Source organism: Callospermophilus lateralis, unplaced genomic scaffold, assembly GCF_048772815.1.
Source record: "Callospermophilus lateralis isolate mCalLat2 unplaced genomic scaffold, mCalLat2.hap1 Scaffold_63, whole genome shotgun sequence".
Lineage (NCBI taxonomy): Eukaryota > Metazoa > Chordata > Mammalia > Rodentia > Sciuridae > Callospermophilus > Callospermophilus lateralis.
The window spans coordinates 12164901-12182406 of record NW_027514713.1 but is presented as its reverse complement, the minus strand read 5'-3'; the positions used below and the strand labels follow the sequence as shown (position 1 = coordinate 12182406).

Sequence of the window (17506 nt, the reverse complement as noted above, 5' to 3'; positions counted from 1 at the left end):
GTAAGGCCATGGAGAAAAGGGAACCCTCTCACACTGTTAGTAGGAATATAGACTGGTGCAAACATTATGGAAAACAGTATGGGGTTCCTAAAAAAAATCAAAATAATTACCATATAACCCAGAATCTCTTATTTTGAGTATATACCAGGAAATTAAATTACTACCTGTAAAGATATCTTCATGCCCATGTCTGTTGCAACATTATTTGCATTACTCAGGATGTGAGAACAACTTAGGTATCTTGTCAACAAAATAATAAAAAAAAAAAACCTGTGGCACTTTTATACAATGTAATATTACTTAGCCATTAAACAATCCTACCATTTGCTACAACATAGATGAAGCAGAGGACATCATGCTAAGTGAAATAAGCCAGACACAGAAATAAAAATATTGCTTATATATGGAATCTAAAAAGAAAAAGTCAAAGCTATACAGAAAGAACAGTGATTACCAGGAAAGTGGGGTGGGTGGGTGAGAGAAGAACATAAGTAGCAGATATGTAGAATGAACAGGTCTAAAGATTAGTAAACAATGTGAGGGCCACAGTTAAACATGGTGTGCTACATTCAGGATTTTTGCTAAATTAGTAGATTATAGTCGCTCCTGCCATGGGGGGTTGGGGTGGGGAGAATGGGTAACTGTGACATGATGGATGTTCATTTGTTTCACTGTAATAACCATTTATATGTTTATTTATTTACTATTAATTTCATAACACCACTTGGTATACTATAGTAGGCACAATAACATTTTAAAAATAATAAAGAATTTTAAAAGCTAATAAAGGAGGAACAAATGAAACACAAGCATGGTAAGGACAGGACACCTTGAGGCTGAGCAGAATCCCCACTCTTCACAGTATCTGGCCACCCTGATTCTGCTAAAGAATGCTCAGAGTGCCATTGCTGTAGGCTGTCTATCTCCTCAGCTGGGATTCTCCTACACAAAAGGCATCGGGCACACACTCTTCCTCTCTCTCTCTTTTCTTTAGTTTCCCCATACAGCCCAGCACAACTGTAAAAAGTTCAGCCCCTCTCTGAAAAGGCAGCCTGGAATCAGCACATTATTTTCTGATCCTCAGGGGAGGTGCACCTCAGGAAGGGGCCCCTGGCTGCCAAGGAGCAAGATGTTCAAAGTCACATGCAAAAATGGCCAGGTAATGTCACAAGAAAATGCACCTCCTTCTGTAAAAATATGACATCACAGAAGAAAGAAAGATATCTGTACCTCTTCACATTTATCACTTCTTAGAATGTTGAGAACAAAGAGCCTAATTAATCCAGAAAACCAATTATGCTCCAGAATAAATTGTAAGAGAGAGATTCCCACAGGCAGCAAGAAAGAGCTATATAAATCACATATGTGAACCCTTTTAAAAAAAAGGGACAGTGGGTATGTTGTTAGAAAAAGATTTTAAGCAATATGCCATCAATATTTAAGAATGGAAACTACACACACAAAATTATTTTCTAAATTTTTTATGCTTTCCATAGGCAAGTGCTCTACAACTGAGCTACAACCCCAGCCCTCCCATCTCATTTTAATAAAAGTTTTAATAATGATACTTTTTTAAATGAGAAATCCAGGACTGGGGATGTGGCTCAGTGGTAGAATGCTTGTCTAGCATACACAAGGCCAGGGTTCAATTTAAAAAATAAAAAAGTAAAAAAAGCGAGCGAGGAGAAATTCAAGACAATACAAGTCAGATGGACTAGGGGATAATTGGCATAAACTGAGGCTTCTGTGCAAACGAGGACATAGCCTCAGCCCAATTAAAGCCCTGATGTGGAGGTCCTATCTCATGTGTTTTGGTAATTGTGTTTGTAATTCCAGGGCAAGCACGGGCCTACCTGTATCCTATTTTCTTCATACATGTATGTTGAACAAACAGCTCCCAATAGCATGTCTGAAAAATCCTCTCTGTGTGTTACTGTAAAAGGATTGAGAATGGAGCAGTGTTGGGCTCTGTAACAAGACCCTCCAAAATCCCAACACACAGGTGGCTGCTTTCCCTGCTTAATCTTAACTGCAAGCAGAAATGATGCTTAGTGCTCATTCTAGTCTACATGCCAAAGGTATTTGGCTGTACTGACTGGCTTTATCAGATCTTTTAAGCCAAACACACTTCTAGGACCAAACAATATTGCTCTGAGTACTTCGACATTATCTGATATTATCAATATAAGGAGATCCCAGGGATCATGATACTGACCCAACTGACAGATGGGCCTGACTTGACTTGGCCAGTCTTGGCCTCAAATTGTTGACATGAATGTTGCTGGTGGATCTTTTTTGAGAAACAATGCTGTACACACTTCTCAAGAGGGGAATGATGGTAGTGTTTGTGTAAATCTCTCACTTGGGAGCTACCCTTGAAGACTGTGAGCTCTGCATACTCAAGTAGGCCATGACTTATTGTCTAGAATGCTCTGGGTGGCTGAAATAATCATTTTGTCATTACAAAGGGGATACTGTGAGCTTGTACTATTCTTGTAGGAACCCAAGGCAGTAACATCTGCTTCGGTGTTTTTCTAACAATGGCTCCCATGAAGACAAAGAAAAGGTAAAGTCTTGGAAGATGTGGAGTTAAAAAGCTAGGGGAGACTTCTTTGATGGTGAGCTTTAACCAACTATTTATTAGATATGGGAAAGCAACTATGATAAACAATTTGCTAGGTCCTGAATATACAGAAAGAAATGACCTCTGCCCATATCTTTCAAGGGTACTGAAGTTGTGACTCAGAGGTAGAATACTTGGCTATCTAGCATCTATGAGACCCTCATTTGATCTCTAGCACTGCAAAAATTAAATAAATAAAATTTTTAGAGGTGTGATTGATTAGACCTTGAACTCAGACCACATTGATTATAAGAAATTAATAACTTTTGATGGCAGGAAGAGGGAATGAACCCAAGACCTCACAGATGCTAGGCAAATACTCTACCACTGAACTGTATCCTCAGCCCAGAAATGGATTTGTTATTGAAATTAAAAGAAATAAAAAATCATGCAACAACAACCCCTCTCATTTCCAAATGAAACATATAATACTGAAAACTAATATTTCTTAATTTTTTAAAAGAAACCTATCATTCCTTAATGTCATTCCCCATTAATATTCCATAGACTTTTCCTTAAGTTATTAAACATATGAATCACAGGGCTGGGTTTGTGGCTCAGCAGTAGATCGCTTGTCTAGCATGTGCAAGGCCCTGGGTTCTATCCTCAGCACGACATAATAATAATAAAAAAATACAATAAAGATATTTTGTCCAATTACTACTAAAAAATAATTACCAATTTCACTGGTAATCAAAAAATGTGCAGAAAATAACAGGAATGAACAGTCCATCAACATTAGATGCTGTCAACATTAATTCCAGCATATTCTAGTCTCTATTTGATTCTAGTCCAGTCTGCTCCCAAATTTAAAATATTTTTAATTAAAATGTACATGATGTTGAGACACAAGAAAGATTAATATAGTCTCACTAGACAAGGTAAAAGGACCAAGACACACCCACCCACCCACCCATATGCCTATTGTCTGCAAGTGGCAGGAGACAACATATATTATCAAATGGACATAATATATATTATCAAATGTGCTTGTGCTTGTCTCTTTTATGGGTAATGGTTTCATACAAGCCTTTGGACCTAAGTTTCTACTTTTATTCAACTATTACAGAATTGGTAAAAAATCACATTAGGTGAAACTTCGGGCTTTGCTTTGTAGGCAATGAGGTTTTCCTTTTTTCACCTTTTCCTCCTAAACACAAGATCTACCACTTTTTCAACTACAGCACTCAGCTTTTGCTGTACATGACCAGGTACCTGAAGAAGAATGATGTACTTTCCACCCACCGTAAGGAACCAGTGCAGAAATAAGGTCACAGCCTCAGTAATTCCAATACAAAATCCATGATGGAGGTTTAAAATGATAAGAAAGTAGGAAGGGAACCAGAAGCATTTGGTCCCTCAAATCCCATCTTTTGTTTTTCTCTCTGGCTTGATCTCCCACATGTTGGCCATCTGCACCAGAAGCACTTTTTATGGGAAACGGGAGGTCCATTCAGTTGAACATGTGGTGTAAGCTCCACAGCATAGTCTGTGAGAGCACTGTGTATTCCATCTGATTTAACTAGTACAGAGAATGATGTTGGCTCAGAGGCATAAGGTGGCCAGCAGCAACGGACACCTATGCCACTTGCAGCAGGTGCACCTTCCCTGGTCTGGCTACTCAGTTGAATGTATGCTGTGAGCTCTCTTGCAGAGCTATGAGAGCACAGTCCTTGAGCTCCCAAAGGAAATCACTGTGACCACTGGTGTTTATCATCCAAGATTATTTTCCACTCCTAATAAATGACCTGGGCAGGTATGATTTTGTTTTTCAACCACCTGTTTCCTCAGAAAATTTGCATTTATGCTTAGAAAATGTATCATTGTCTCTTTTTATGATGGTACCTACAGATCTCACTTAGTCATAAAATGACTTCTGGTGTTCCATTTATAAACAGATCATGATTCACATTTTTTAGACTTTTTGCACCTAAATGGACACTCAGGTTATGTCTAACTTTTTTCCTATACTTAACAATATTGAGCTAAAGTTCATAGTTATGGATTTTGTCAGATGGATGCTGTGGACCTATTCTAGGAAGAAAGAATTTACAGAAATAAATCCATTCAAGTTAAAAAAAAAGTAGATATATGCTTTTTCTATACTCAATGCCATCTTGTGATAAAAAGACAACATAATACCTAGTCTTTGACCTTTAGAAGATTACAGATAAACAGGTGTGTGTGTGTGTGTGTGTGTGTGTGTGTGTGTGTGCGTGTGTGTGTGTGTGCGTGTGTGTGTGTGTGTGTGTAATGTGACTAAATATTTTGCAAGCAGCAACCAGCAATATGAAGGATTTGGGAAACAATCACCTTTGAACTTGACTCTTCAATGTTCAATAGAAAATGAACACAGGCTGAAATGGATGGAAGGGTTATCATTCACCTCATTCAATAGAATCTTTCCTTAAATTGTAATTCTATAAAATTGAATTAAAATTGGACATTGGTAAATTTCCTTAATATTTATAGCAGAAAATTGTGAGTTGTGATCAAGAAATAAGGACACAGAAGGCATTAAATGTGTTTCCAGCAAGGAAGCAAATCTCATGTGAATTCAGTGCAAATTATTTTTAAAGGTAGATGGGAAGAGTGGTATAAAATCACAGATATGGGCTCAGGTGCAGTCCAGCTAAATGGTGTGTGCACACCAATCTGCACATCTGCTCAGAGGTGGGGTTAGCAGATCACTAAAGCCTTTGACAGAGGGGAGGACCTGGCAAGAAGAGGTAGAATTCTGCATCTAATGCCAGTTCTGGTACAAGACCTCTCCATTTTTACCAAGCCCTTTTTACCACCTCCATTTTATTGGTATCCTGAGCCAGTCACTGTGTCATAACATCATGGCTAGCTCCTGGTTCACTGGAGTAATCTTGTCAGTGCCCTTTACCAAGCCCTGTTACCTGTGCTGTGTCTCTCCTAAACATCTCTAGGTACTAGATGGCATAGGTAGGCAGCTGTGAGTGCTGGGAAAGGATCACCAGAGGCTCTGCTGCCCCACGGGGCTCCACAGCAATAAGCAAGTGAAGGTTTATGATGCTATAAGGATATGCAAAGGCAGGCAGAAGCAAGTATCCCTGACCTGCTTGGTGAATCCAAGTCATTCAAGTGGCATCTCCAAGGCCACCTTTCTCTGACATCTTATGCAGAGGGCAGAGCTGAGAATGACAAAAGGTAAGACCTTGACCTTGAAGCCTAGTAGAGTTTGCTGGGCTGGATTTCCAGGCTGCTTTGGGGCATGACTCCACTTTTCTTTCTACTTCCTCCCTTTTGGACCTCAAATGTCTCTAACTGTTGTCACATCCACTCTGTGTTGGAAATAGATAACCTGTTTCTTCATTTTTACAGGTCTCACATAGATGGGACTGTTTCCTGGGAGCTTTGCTTAGTGGATTGCTCGTCCACACCTGATTTAGATAAATCAGATTTGGAGTTTGGAGGTGAAGAGATTTAGAACTTTGAATCAAATGCTGTAATGGGATAAATTTTTAGAGAGCTTGGGATGAGATAAAAGTATGTGGGAATGAATGTATCTTTGAGGGCCATAGAGGTGGTCAAATACTGGCCTCTCAAAGATGTCTATGCCTTAATCTTTGGAATCTGTGACTAGATGGCCTTACATGGAAAAAGGGACTCCACAGATGGAATTAAGGTTTTGGACCTTAAACAGGGAGATTGTCCTAGGTTGTGTCCTTGCACTCTAATCACATGAACCTTAAAGGCAGAAAGCATTCTCTGCTTTTTTGGCTGGAATCACAGGGACCCCAAGTAAGAGAATTTGATTCGATATTCTCGTTCTGACATAGAGAAGGCTTCATGCAAGGAAGGGAGAGAAGCAGGTTGGAGGTAAGGCCAGAGGAGTGGGCAGCAAGGAAACAGACCTCGGTCCTGTGGCTACAAGGAATTGGATTCTGCCAACACTAGAAGTAACCAGCCATCAGAAGATTCTTCTCTGGAACCATTGGCAGGGAACTCATCCTTATCAACACCTTGATATCAACTGGGGAAGCAGGTTAGTGTCTGGACTCCTGACCCACAGGCACTACGAGATGAGTGCAAGTAAAGAAGGTCCTTCTATATGGTCAAAGAGTTGTACCCAAATGCCACCAGGTAAGAATCAAAATTCTTCCTAGGGGCATATGTGTGAGGGGGTAGATAGTGGCATAAGTCATCTGCCTTCAGTCATCTGCCTTCACCTGGATATATCCCAGAGCATGTGAAGGAGGCTCTCTGCATAAGACACACTGATATGATGTGGAAATGTTCATCTTGAGGCCAAAGTACACCACTTTATTTTTTGCCCCATCTTTGATCTCATTATGCCAAAGAATGCCAACAAATTTGTGGGCATCAGCATGTCTCAGAATGCCCTTCTATTTGCTTGATATCTTTTACTTCTGCCAGAAGAGGCCCCTGAACACCTGAGTCCACAACTTCCATGAACAGGAAGTGTAGCCTGCAACTGTGTCTGCACACAAATGAGCATGCCATGCTGGGGGAGAGAAATGGCAGAGTGCTAGCCCTGCTCCAGTGGCATCGGCAGGGCGGCCTCATTATTTTCAGTAAATGACCAGAACACTGTGGAATGCCCACCACAAGTGCCAGGTGCTATTATCCATTTTAGGATCAGCTGCACCTCTGTAGACTTTCACTGGGAAGCTGAACGTCCCTGAGCAGCTCTTGACCTCTCTCTCCACATTTGGGTACAGAGCTGCCACCTCATCACAGTCAAGTCAGAACAATTTCCAAGGAAAAAAGTCCCCTAATTTTTTTAAAAAAGATTAGCACAGTCTTGCTGTTTGAATTACAATGCTCCTTACTGTCTTTTCGCAAGGAAGGCAATTTCTTTATAAATAAGAATCATGATGTCTCAGTAATTACTGTTGATATTCATTGACAGAATTCTTCAGTGGCCAAAGCCCAGCTACTGACTGGGGCTGGTGGTGAACTCCACTGCCATTCTGCACTCAGAGCAGTAGTTGCTGAATTCGTACCATATTCCCCACGTCCCCTCATAAATGTAAATCATCAGAAAGAGACAGGTGAGCTCCTCCTTCATTGACTATTAAACACTGCCCTCTTAAAACTGCCTGGGTCCATGCCTTCTGGAGTCAGCCATGCATGAGGGAACATTGTTCCACAAAACCCAGAGCGGAACCAGAGATACCTGACTTAGCAAGACACCCTCTCCCTGTCAAGTGCTACCTAGGGTTTAGCTACATAATTCCAATTAAAGTTGATGGTCACCATATAGTGAACTGCTCTATGAAACATCTGCTAGAAGTTTCCCATTGGGCAAAATTACAAGAAAATTAGAAGGGGGATAAAAGAGCAAATGCGCTGTGGCTAAAACCATTAGTTGCAAACCTAATTGTGCATGTGGTCCTTTGCACTCCACAAACACGCACGTGCTCGCCATCGCTGTTGTTTCCTCACTTGGGGTGGGAGCTGTACTCATTAGGCTTTGTTTAGTTTTGTGACAAGTTCTGAAGCTGAAAATGGTACTATGTAGTTCAACTCGTGGGTGAATGCCCACCTACCCTGTTATCCAATAATGCCCCCAAAGTTCTCCTCTTCCATATTTGTGGTGGGCTCAGAATCTCAGAATCCTATCTCACATTGGAAGGCCCTCACCCTCATCCTTGGATCCAGCATACCATCTTCCTGTCAAGACCACCCACCACCACCACTGCTGCAAGTTGTTCAACATTTTACCTGACATGGCCCAGTCACAAATGCAACAATAGCAAAATGAAAATGTCATGGGCCAGAAGCAAATAAAATTAAAAATGGATAAAGCAAGTTTTCTTTCTTCTCTGCTAATCTAGATTATACACACAACACACACACACACACACACACGCGCGCACGCACACACACACTCACACACACACCTACATACATATATATATATTCATTCATTCATTCATTCATTCATTCACTGGGTACATAATATATGCTAAGAAATATTGCAAAATAGAATGCAATATTCACTTCACCAAGCAGGTGGTTTTCAGGAAAACAAGCATTGTATCCTCAGCAAATCATGAGCAATAACAATGTGAACCAATTCTTTCCATTTCAAGTTCTCCATTTTCTAAGAAGTGGAAGAACACAACTAACAAGGGATTATTGGTAATTGGCTACCTCCCTTTTAAATGTCAGATTGTGTGTTTGAAGACATTCAAGATTTGGCATTATGTTCTGGATTATTAATAGCACGTATTAAAACAAACTTCCTAACTTTTATGTTGATTCCTCACCAAATTCCCCATATGCAATCATGTAATCTTTCAATTTATTTACTTGTAAGAAAATTTAATAATGCATACTTCAAAGTCTGATTAAAGCTGAGAATACATGTGATTTTTAAAGCTCACTTATCTAGATGGTAAGCTTTCCTTGATGGCTCTTCTTGGTTTTATGAATGCTCAGATCACTCACTGATAGCTTATGAAACACCAACAACCACCATCAGAAAACTGAAGGTATATTCAGAGGCAAAGATGTGCCAGTGGTCTGTGCCTCCTCCTCTTCTTCCCCACCCAACCCTCCCAAGGATCACTGTAGCCTGGGAATTCAAGGTTGAACTGCTGCCCTCAGCAGCTCCCTAAACTGTTCAGTGCCTTGCCCAGCCCGCTGTGGTGAAAGAATTGGCAGCAGCTACACATGATAGGGAATGGGGAAGAGAAGGTCCCAGCTTCTCAGGGGCTCCAGGACAGTGGCTGCGGGTGTCCATCTCTCTCTGCAGCTTTGGTCTTTGTGATGGACTGAATGTTTCTGTCCTCTGTAACAAATTCTCATGTTGAAATCCTCTCAAAGTGATGGTATTAGGAGAAGGAGGAGCCTTTGAGAGTTGATTAGGTCATAAGAGTGGGGCCTTCATACTAATAAAAGAAAACTATAAGTAAACAGCAGAAAAGTCAGTAGAGGGAAGGGAATAGGAGAAAAGAGAGAAGGAGGGAAAGTGGAAGTACTGGGGATGGAATTAGAGCAAATTATATTTCATGCTTTTATAATTATGTCAAAAGCAATTTTCTTGTTAAGTATAACCAGAAAGAAACAAAGGAAAAACAAATCAATTAAGCAAAAAGTGAGGCCGTCATGCACGGTGTTAGTGCCCTTAAGAAAGAAATCTCAGGTGCATGCCTATCATTCCAGTGACTCAGGAGGCTGAGGCAGGAGGACTGCAATTTTGAGACCAGCCTCAGCAACTTAGCAAGACCCTGTCTCAAAATGTAAAATAAAAATGGCTTGGGATGTAGCTTAGTGACAAAGTGTCCCTGGGTTCAATCCTCAGTACCAAAAGAAAAATTAAAAAAAAAAAAGAGAGCAAGCAAGATCCCAGGGGAAGTCAATTGTCTGCAACCTGGTGAAGAACTCTCATAAGAACACAATTACACTGCCACTCTGATCTCAGAGTGGTGAGAAGCAAACTCCTGTGTTTTATAAGTCCCTCGTCCCAACTAAGTCAATATTCCTACATCTATTCCCTAGGGGGAAACACTGCTTAAAATGCTAATAAAAGCAGTCCTTAGATCAAAACAGCTTAAGTACTGTGTCAAAATTGAGAGAAAGTGATTAAAAATAAAACCAGTTTTCCTTTAATCACTAAGAAAATTACCCATCTCTGTGACTTGTTACCTCATAAACTCAGAAGTTCTGAAAACTCGCTTGGTGGTCTTTTACTTGATCTACAGAACATGCGATGCTAGAAAATGCTGACTTAAACAGCTTGGCCAGCGATGATGGTGTGGTTCTAGCTAGGTGAATATGACATTAGAAACAAATGGAAGTTTGGGCTAGTGATTAGTTAAAAAAATGATTAGTTAGATTAGATTAGTTAAAAAACCATGGCTAACGTCTGTGGTCCACTCTTTGAGAAGAAAAAATATCTAGTGTGGAGATGGTAGGGGATGGAAGAAAGTAAGAAAAATGATAAGATTACATTTCTACTTTATACAAGAGAATGCTCATTTTATTCTAATGCTCATTTTATTCCCCCTTTGACCAATCTCTTATATGTACATGGAAAGTTCTTAGAGATATGTTGAACAAAACAATTTATGAGGAGACAGAATAGATTTAATTTTTGCATAAGAAGAAATGCAGGGAGAGGATTCTTATATATCATGCAAACATACTAACTATTAGAATAGTAGACCTAATGATCAAAAATGATTTCACTTAATCCAGTAATTTGTTAAAATTCTCCAAGAAACACACTGCACTATCAGTTTTAATTACAAATATTTATCATGGAATATTTATATAGAATGTTAAAAATAAAATATATAGTGCAAGGTTACTACAATGGAAGAAATTTAGAATTGCAGCAGTCTTAGAACAATGGTTCTGCACATGGATACATCTCAAGGACAGTGTGGCCATGGTTAGCACTCCCCATCTGCACTGGTCACTTACTGTGTGGCAAGATTAAGCCACAAGTGTAACCCATCCTCCATCTGATATGTATCATGGGGGGAGTCAGCATTGGCCAATGCTAAGTTCTGAATGCTCTGTCTCCCAAAATACATATGTTAAAAATTAACCCCCAAGGTCATGGTATTAAGAGATGAGAGCTTTAGAGAGGTGATCAGGTTGAGGGAGCCCTCATTAATGCAGTTGATCAGTGCCCTTGTAAAAGAGGCTAAAGGAGTTTCTTTTCCCCTTCTATTATGTGAGGGTACATAAAAGCCCCATTTTTCAGGGGAGGGGTCAGTTATCAGGAATTAAACTCAGGGGCACTTGACCACTGAGCCATATCCCCAGCACTATTTGTATTTTATTTAGAGACAGGATCTCACTGAGTTGCATAGCTCCTTGCTATTGCTGAGGCTGACTTTGAAGTTATGATCCTCCTGCCTCAGCCTCCTGAGCCACTGGGATTAAAGGCATTGTCACTGCATCCAGCTAAAGGCCCCATTTTTGAATCAAGGAGTGAGCACTCACCAGACACTGAGTCTGCCAGCACCTTGACCTTAGACTTCTCCATCTCTAGAACTGAGCAAAAGTTACTCTTGCTTATAGATTACCCAGACTAACATATTTTGTTAGAGCACTCAGCACGAAGTCAGCCAGCCTTTTTGTTAGTTTTCTTTTAAATTCTGAGTTTCCCTTGCATTGGAGACTTTGAGTTAAAATGGTGATGAACAGGGAAAGATCAAGAAGAGTAAAATTAACCAGTGCAAATTATATTCACAACTGCAGTGATCAAGTGATGCTCAAAAGGAGTAAATCAAAAAAATTAATGGGGGGAAGACAGGTGAAAGTGAAATGGGGATAAAGTGGGGCAGTGCCAACTGGAGGCTGACTTGGGGTTTCCTTAATGGTTAGGTCCTCATGTACCTAAACCCTACTTCACTCAGTAGGCCTGGGTTTGGCACACCCTCGACTCCTCCCTTTCCCACACACTCGCATCCAGTCAGTCAGCAAATCCAGTGGCTCCAACTCCAAAGCACTTCCAGAATCCCCCAGGCCACTGCCTTGTGCTTGCATCACAATCTGCTGTCCTTTGCCTCTGTCCTCTTTCCTCAATCCCCTGCCTCCCCAGGAGGCACAACACAGGGGGTATAGTGATTCTCGAAAATGTTCACTGGCACTTGAGTCCTCCCCATGAAGTTCCATTTCACTCAGAGTCAAACTCAAAGTCCTCACCAAGACTCATCCACTCACTCAAGGCTCCCTATCACAACCCCACCCAACCAATGCTCCTCCCTGCATATGCATAAGAATGGAGAATGGGCCTTTCTTCTTCAGGTCATCAGCATCTAGCTCAGTACCTGGTGTGGAGCTTGATAAATAGCTGTTGAACTGCCAACACTGTATCCATAATCAAACCTCAGGAATACTAAACTAACCCTAGATTTGTCAGGAGGGATGAAGGACAGAGAAGCTGTGAGAGATTAATGCATCCATTGTTCCATTTCTACTTACTGACTAACAGGCATTGTCTCAATTTTATTGATGAAATGTTGCTCTAAAGTCAGAAACTTTATCAACTTTGGTATAAAAAATATACAACTCTTTTTTTCTTCATTCCAGCTTAGCCAAGCAGTTGCATCATAGTCTAAAGGAAGTTATGATTTGGAAAAGACTACAAATAGCATACAGGCCCCAAGATGTTCAGGACTTGCCTTGTATTTCCTTGCTTGATGTCTTTCCATGTCCAAGAACAAGATTAATCCTGATAAACTTAACACGGTAGCTCTCCAAGCCTTGGTTTCTTATTTCCACATAGTTGTAGATAAACACTGAGAAATAAATCAGGAAAAGACAAGTGAACAGTGGGTCTGGGATGCCCTCTGACTTTGGCACAGGAGGAAGAATGCTTTTGAAAAGGGAAGCAGGTGGTGATGATGAGTCAGGCATGTTAAAGACAGACCCTTAGCAAACACAATGATGATGTTTGCTAGCAAGGAATTCCTTATCTACATATGGAAATGCTATATTGGGAACAGTCCCAATATCCACGACGACCTATGGAACATACCACCAAAGTTAGCAGTCTATCCAGATATGAAACAGAAGCTATTTAATAACCAAAAAAAAAACCATCTATTGCCACAATAATCAAATTACTTCTAATCTTGCAGCTTAAAACAATATAAATTCATCAGATTACATGTTATGGTTTAGATGTGAGGTGTCCCCCCAAATCTCATGTGTGAGACAATGCAAGAAAGTTCAGAGGAGAAATGATTGGATTATGAGAACCTTAACACAATCAGTGCATTCATTACCTTATGGGATTGACTGAGTAGTAACTGAAGGCAGGCAGGGTATGTCTGGAGTAGGTGGCCACTGGGGGTGTGCCTTTGGGGGTGTATGTTTTGTACCCAGTGGAGTTTCTCTCTCTCTCTGCTTCCTGATAGTCATGTGAGCTGCTTCCCTGCACTATACTCTTCCACCATGATGTTTTGTCTCACCTAGAGCCCCAAGGAACAAAGCTGGCTATCAATGGACCGAGACCTCTGAAACTGTGAGCCCCAAAATAAACTCTTCCTTCTCTACAATTGTTGTGGTTGGGGTTTTAGTCACAGTAGCAAAGAGCTGACTAAAAGAAGCCCTTCATAGGTGTGTCTCCAGGGCTAAGGTCAAGGTGTCAATAGGACAGATACTTTCCCATCTCTAGGGGATAATGCATTTCCTTGAGTATTCAACATATTGAGAAAATACAGTTTTTGGTGGTCATAGGACTGAAATCCCCAATTCTTTTCTGGCTGTCACCTGAGGACTTTCCCAATTTCTGTGGGCTGCCTATATTCCTTGGCTTGCATCTGGCTTCCTCCACCTTCAAAGCCAGCCATGGTATGCCCAATCTTTAATTCTTAAGATTACTCGGACTCCAACCAGAGAAAGTTCTCTGCTTCTGCGGTCTCATTCACATGCTTAGATTGGGCCCAGGCCGAATTTTTGTGACAGTCTCCCATCTCAAGGTCCCTTGTTCTTACTTACATCTTCAAAATTGCTTTTGTCAGGCAAGGCAACATATTTGCAGGTTGCTGGATTCGGTGGGGTGGTTCTCCTCTGACACAGGCTCCACTGTGCCAGTGGTGGAATGCCCTCCATTCTTCAAGGTCACATGTTTAACCTGGTCAGTGAAGTCCTGACACAGCAGGGGAACTCGGGAGGATCAATGGCAGAGCAAGCCTCTCACTGCCTCTTTGTGCTTTGGGACTACCTGCATCCTGATGTTATTAGTAAGGCTTGAGAACGTGGAGGTTAGTGTGAGTCTCACAACATTCTAAACCTTTATTCTAATAATTGTTTGCAAACAACACATTGAAGTTGTTTTCATTCATTATATGGGCTAATAAAGTTCAAGCTTGCTTGAGAATCTACTAATGATTCCCAAGAACTAAGTATGGAGGGACACCTGTGCTGTTTGCCAGCACTTCAAAGTTCCTACTATGATGACACACTCATATGGAGAAGGACAGGAGGAGAGCCCATTCATTCCCAGCTACAGAAGAATTACTGATGCTCCTTGGGGTAAACAATGGGAAATCGAAATGGAAATAGAGACCCTTGTCCAAAATTCATGCAGTGTATAGGATAATTTGCCTCTACCTAGTGTTGGGAGAGTATTTACATAGTTAAATTGATGCATATTGGATTTACCAAAAACAAACAAACAAACAAAAACTCCAAAACAAAAAGCCCCAAACCACAAACACATACATTTTCTGGAATGTACACATAAAACAGTTAACTGGTTTACTTCTAGGTTAAGAAAGTAAGGGAAGGAAAGCAGGCTTATTTGATTCCTTTCATATTGTTTGGTTGCTTTAAAAGCACATACAAGCAAGGAAATTATTTTTTCATTTTGTGAAGTGTTGGTGGATATAATAGTAGAAAAGTTCAGAGTAATTAACAATAATTGCATGTTAATATGATTAACTGTACCTCATTCCTGAGTGCTCAGAGTTCCCTCTTGAGAGTTTTGGTGAATAAAAGGGCTAAAGCTAGAAGGTAGGGGCTCTAATCTTTGGAAATCAACTTCAGTAAAAATTTCCTTTAGGGAAGCTTAATTATCCTAAGAGCAGATGAAGATCTAATAAAGAGTGACTTGAACGGCTTGCATTTGACTATGCAAGAACACAGGGTGAAGAAAGAATGGGTAGCCACGAAAGATGACATCGTGAAGGACACCTCTGACTGATGGTCAAGAGAAATCCAATAGGTGCCTGAGGCCAGCTGTGCCTGCACTCCAGAGCTCAAACTGGCAGCAGGCCGTCCTCCACGGTACCTGTCTTCATCCACAGCCACTGTTGGTCTGTGAATGAATATGCATGGTGGATTGTGACTGATTTCTTTGACTGTCAAATCAATGATAACTTGATAAAATTAAAGGAGAAAGAAAGAATAAGTGATGCCAATATTAATGGACTTTAGCTACAGAAGGGAGATAAAAAGGGAAGCCAGCAGTAGCACATTCTCCTGGTGCCTTCTCCTTCTTTACCTCTATTCCACAGGGAAATTAGAAAGAAACCAGGATAACATTCCTATCTCAAGCATGTCATAGGAATTTCAAGCAAAAAGTCTGGAGTTGAAGGCAGTCGGCATTCTGGAAGACCCAGGAAGAGGGTATGGAGAGCACAAGGTGCACATCAGGATACATCCTTGTCAGGTCCTGATCTTCTCCCATATGAGTTTATGCATATCAATGTCATCATTTGTTTATAAATAATGGAAATATTTTCTACTCCCTAAGGCATTCCTGGGGCAGCAGAGAACTCTGGTGTGGCATTTCAAATCTTTTTATCTGCCTGGCTTTGCAAAATACATTGAGACTCTCTGATCCTCAGTTTCTGGATCTGTTCAGTGGGCTGTTTTGCTGGTGCTGGAGAGGAAGTCTGAACTAACAGACCTCTATTCCTCCTCCCTCCTCTTTCCCCCTTGACTTCTGCTCATTCCAGCACATGTGTTGTCACACATTATTATCACTCAGGCTCAATTATTGACTTGGCAGCCCAATAATCAAACCCCTTTTTTTTCTGCCAAGTTCAGGCTTCACTGAAAAATATGACACAGAAAACAGATGGAAACTCAACTGTCTGTTTACAGCTCGGAATGCTAAGAGGGCACTAAAAAAATTCATTAATTATTTTAATGTAAAATTTGGGTAAAACAGACACAAAACTACCTTCTTAACCATTTTATATAGTTCAGTAGTGTTGTGTGTGATCACATGTTTGTGATAAATAACATTTTAAGGAAATAACTTTTCATCAAAATTGATGCAAAAAAAAATCCATAATGAACATATCACCATTTTAGGTAAAGATGGGCTCCAACCTGGCATAGCTCATTTGGTCTCGCTTTAGCCTCAACCCAGCCCTGCATGACATGCCCATTCCCACTTACAGACAGAGACACTGAGACACAGAGCTGCTACCTCAGTGACCCCAGGTTACCCAGCCGAGGTCTGCAGTCAGATTGGGAATGGATGCAGCTCCTATACAGTTGGATTTCATCTCATATCAACATCACGTTCAACTCAATGATATTGTCCCTGACTGATGCTCTTTCTGTAGCTTCTAGGACCCAGTCCAGGATAAGCAAAGGGGCCCAGTGCTGTCCTAGGTACCTCCTGCCCCATGCCACCTCCTAACCCGCCCCCGTCCTTCTCCTCCCCCGTGAACACTGCCACATTTCTAGAGCACAGAGGCACTTCCTGCTAGTCGAGCTTCCATGGTTCCACAGAAACATGACCCTCCTTCCTCACCCACCTCAACTCCCACTAAACTGTCCCCTCTCAAGACCCTCTTTGTCAACCTCTCCCTGGCAATCCACACAGAGCCACTTGCTGGCCCCCAAAAGTGCACACAGGCACTGTGCCCCTCCTGCCCTTGGATCCTTCAGCCTGGCCTGCTCTCCACCCCCCTCAGCAGGACCATCACCTGAGGGGTCCTCTTAGAGTATTGCAGGAGAAGGCACTGGGGGTCCTCCCAGTTCTCTTTGGTTCCCTCCCATTTTCCTCTCAGGTGTTTTCCCTAAGTAAATTTCTTTTATCGACTATCAATTCCAACTTGGTGTTTAGACCCAGAATGTGGACTGAGTGTCACATCTGCCCTCACTGTAAACAAACACATATGCACATCCTTGGGGTCATCGCTTGGTCTCTGTCTTGTGGAACACAGCAGAGTGGCAGGGACCTAAAGGCATCATCATGCAATCTGGGCTTTATATGCATTCTTCTTTCAGTTGCAAGCTGTATGTCTCGGGGAAGTTATGCTTATTCTATGAGCATCAGCTTCTGGATCTGTAAACAGGATCAGAATTCCTGCCTCACAGGATTATTGGGACAGCTGCATTAGGCAACATGCATGTTATAGAAACATCAGAATGGGCTTCTAGAAGGGGCTCTTTCAGAAATTA

At 41.2% G+C, this 17506-nt stretch overlaps 1 pseudogene; it reads right to left on the bottom strand.

Annotated features, from left to right (window-relative positions):
* LOC143389684 (kinesin-like protein KIF26B) overlaps positions 1 to 13932 on the bottom strand; it is a 48887-nt pseudogene extending 34955 nt beyond the window's left edge.
* Positions 13933 to 17506: the final 3574 nt, after the last annotated feature.